Below are 4,466 nucleotides of genomic sequence, written 5' to 3'. Positions count from 1 at the left end.
TGAGAGCAGTGAACATTACAGTAGAGATCTTCACTGGAATTTCAGAGATTATTACCTATAGGAATGCCTCTGTGAATAGTAAAGATAAAGATATAGACAGCTTGAAACTGTGTCCTTCATTTAAAAAGGAGAAGCTAAGAAAAAATTGTCCAAATGAACCCCCGTATGCAATATTGCTCATGTATAAAAGTCTCTAATTATAAAGGAGTATGAAGTTCTACTCCAACATCAAACTGAAAATGCCAAGTGGACTTTTCCATAGTAGGATGATGAGTTTAGATGCCCGAGAGAACTATGGTTGATTTGAATGAATGACATGAGACAATGAACATACTTTGCATTGTTAGCAGGAGTGTTAAGGGTATAGATCTACACTAAGAGGAAAGTACACAGAGATGCTGGCTGCTACAGTTTGTGTTTGAAATGTCCCCGACAAGGTGCTGTGTTTGTCTCTTAGACTGTTTATGGAAGTTATGGAATGGTTGGAAAGTAATGTATTGCTGAATGAGTGGCCTCTGTTTTGGGTTGTAGCCTGTTTCCCCTTTTTGTCCATGTGAGAAGCCATTGCCACCAGGGAATCTCTTTACCAAGGCTTTCCTACATCAATGGGCTGAAATCTGTGTGAAACTTTCTGCCAAAATACTATTTTTCTCCTTTAAGGTACCGTTTCAGGTGTTTTGTGACAATAGTGAGACTAATAAGCATAATATGTATGTAAATCCAAATGACTGTAAATTTCTTATGCATGTATAGGGTCTTCAGAATGAAAGAAAATACTGTTTATAAATATGCACAGACCACGGGACAAGTCAAGACAATCTCAGACAACATAGAACATATATGATCTTCTTGATATAATGCAGTGAGATTACCACATAATGTGTCCCTGGGGAGGGTTGATAGTACAACTGACAAATTCTTCAACATTAGTAACCTTGAAAAATACAGTCCTGTGGAGGAGACAGCTTCTAAGAGTGAGACAATTTGGGCATCTGAAAGATACAAGTGAACAAAACCACCCAAATTAGTGGCATTGGCTGATTACTGTCAAGTTGCCTTCATAGCTTACAGAGATAATGAAAAACTGAGGATCAGCAATTAAAGGCTAAAGGTAAGAGTCCGAGTCCTTTGTGTCTTTGTGAAAAGAGGCTTTTATGTCATGCGATGGAAGACTAGACAGTGCTGAGTACTACCCTGGAGTAGCAATGTTCCGAAGACATTTACAATGCTTTATCAGAACTCACTTTGAACTTGGGACCCTGAAATAAGTTGAAATATGCTTGCTTTGACCCAAGAATCTTGTCTCTACATTCACATCTCAGACCCTAAACCTTTCAGAGTTCAGTCTTCCACTGTAGGACATGCACATCACCTGTAACCAGGGCACTGAGGAAGTTTATTCTCAGAACAACAGCTTCAGAAACTTTCTAAGGAGCTCTACTTCCAGATACCAGGTCAGTTGTCAGGAGAAGACATGAAGATACCATTGTTATAATAAGTTACAGCTATGGACAGAAGGCTATCCTTCAACACAGAAGTGGTTCATATCTTATGGCAATTTGAAGATCAAATATTTCAGTAGATAAACAATGTAATACTATACATATTATCAACAAAAAGAAAGAGTTGGAAGTAACTGAAAGATTTTTCTACAAATTATGAATTTATGTTTTCTTAGGTTTGCATCACACTTCTAAACCTTGGATTATATTTGCAGGACCATTTTCCATCTATGCATTTGTGCATAGGTCCTTTTAAATGATAGTGATTTACTGTGAGACACCTAGTATAAAGATTTTTAATGTGTCATATTTGAGCTTTCCACTATACTTTAAATATAGTAATTTCTGTAAATCTTTATGCTTCAGGAGTTGGCTATACTCTCTAATAAAACCACTGTATATGAAGTTTTATAGTAGCATTTTCTGCCTGTGTGGGTTTTTGTTTGAATTTTGGAATTACTAGATTGCTTTGCATCAATTTTACAGAAAGATACACTCTGATAGCAATCTTCCTGCCTGTGCTTTAACCTTCAACTGTCTAATTACATTTCCTAGAGCATATGCCCATACCCTTCAGGGGAATCTCCATGAGTTCTATTTAGGGCGATATTCTTAGGATACCATTTGAGAATGCATGTAAAATATCCTTGCCTAGCATGTCTGAACTCACTTGTTACTATGTATTGTGCATTTTATTTGATAGACACCTGGAAAAGTTGACTTTTGTACTCTTTCAACTGCCTCTAAATCTCAGTGTTACAAACCTCTATTTTCCACAATAGCTACCACAATATGAAGACTATAATAAGATTTAAATTTCAGGGTTTCAGAATCAAGAGAGAGGAAAAGATTTCACCATATCTACAAGACATACAAAATCTTTTGAAATATAGATACTTCAAAACAAATTCTACTCTCTACAGGAATTCAACTGACTGATTAAAGAATATTGGACTGTGACAAGCCTCAGTTCTTCATAAGGAGAAATATGCTAATTTGAATATGCTTGTCACAAAAAATAAATTTCCATTTATTATTTGAGAAAAAGAATTCATTATTTAACTCTGATATTTTATGGAGACTCAATTTTTTTAACCTACCTAGACAGATAAAAAAATACCCCACCAATACTACTTCCAGCAAACAGTGACATGTATAGGGATGCATCAAATATAAAGGTAGAAATATGAATGTATAGATAGGATGAGAATTGTTTATGTTTTTAAGAAAACCTATAGCTGAGGTTAATGTTTTAATTCAGAAACATATGTGATAATTTTATCATAGGCAATGTGACAGATAGAACTAGAAGGCAGTCTCAAGTTCTACTCATCTGGAAGAACTCAGTCAGTAGAATGCTTACAACTCTCCATGAAAATATATCAGTGTATGTTTTGATGACGGCTCACTTCTTTTTATTACTAGCAGTGAATCACATTATCCTTCATGTAAATAAATGCTAATTCATTTATTTATGCACTATAGAAGATTTTTTTTTTTGGAATCCCTGCTTCTCTAGCTGTAGGAATGCAAAAAAAAAAAAAAAAAAAAAAGAGTAGCATACTCATTTTATGAAAGCAGTTGCAAGAACATGAATGGAGACTTATGTATGACAGTTCACTTTGGTGAATTCATTAGGAATCACAGTCAGTTAAAGGCTAGGTGTAGCTCACTTGTAGGAATCTCTGACAGCTTTTCCTTCTTTCAATCCTCAGCACCACAAAGAATATAAAAGTCACAATAAACTGTAGTACTATTTGAGAGTAAAGAAAATCTTTCTAGCTCTCCATACCAAGCTGATTAGGAATCTTACAGGTGGTGTGTGTGTGTGTGTGTGTGTGCGCGCACATGGGTGCATGCTCATGTATTTTTCTAAGATTGTTAAGGACATATAGAAGAAAAATATCGTTCATTATTTTCATAAAATACTAGGTATTTTATAATAGAGGAAATAGGTTTTTGGATCAAGGTTTGAGTAGACTTGCATTTGCCCCTGTTGATTTGTTATAAAAGAAGAACATTATGGCAGAGACAACAGCTTACATTATTATGGTGGATAAAAAGCAGAGAGAAAAAGAAAGATACTTGGGTCCCAGCATTTTTTCTAGAGGCTTTCTTCAGATAACCTAATATCCCAGCAGGCTCTTCTTCCCAATGATTCTATTGTCTTCCATTAGCACCACAGTCTGGCAAACAAGCCTACCATACATAATGTGTGGGAGACATTTAATACCAAAGTATAGCATCAAAATTTATTCTATTAGAATATAAAATAAATTTGGAGGAAACGCAGCATGATGTTTAGCTATGAACCATACAGTGAGGCTATTGTTTTAGATAGCTAAAGAAGGACTTACACTCAAAGTAGAAGACAGAAGGCATATATATATATATGTATATATATATATATATATACATATATATATATATATATATATATATATAAATCATGATAGAGTTGTGTTCTATATAATTTAAATAGAGGAAATGGGAAAATAAGAAGTCTGAAGAAAGGTAGAGTGAATAACAGATTTTGCATAACACTGAATATAATAGATTAGGTGAAGTTTGAGTTGATGTGTAAATGGAAAGAACAATGGATGTGTATGATAAATAAGAAAGAAACATCACTGACAGGATTTACACCAGGCTAGTGTGGGAACGTGGGACTGGGAACTATTTACTCTACCAGATTTCTTCTTAGACATTAAAAAGAAAAATTTCGACAGGTGAGAGTGTGCACCACAGAAGCAGACAGCTTCTGGGACAGGCGGGAAACACAGAGCCAATGAGGCAGCACACTTTTCCAGCCGCAGACATCCGGCCACCATCCCAGCCAGGGAGGACAGGAGTCCTCCCAGCACGGAAGCCCTCTGCCTCAGGAGCAGGGAGCGCCATCTTGGTTCCGGGACTCCACCGAACTTAGGAACTTAGTCTACACAGGTGAGAGTGTGCACCACAGAA

Source organism: Mus caroli, chromosome 3 (assembly GCF_900094665.2).
Source record: "Mus caroli chromosome 3, CAROLI_EIJ_v1.1, whole genome shotgun sequence".
Lineage (NCBI taxonomy): Eukaryota > Metazoa > Chordata > Mammalia > Rodentia > Muridae > Mus > Mus caroli.
The sequence above is the reverse complement of the archived record's forward strand: the minus strand, read 5'-3'. Positions refer to the sequence as shown.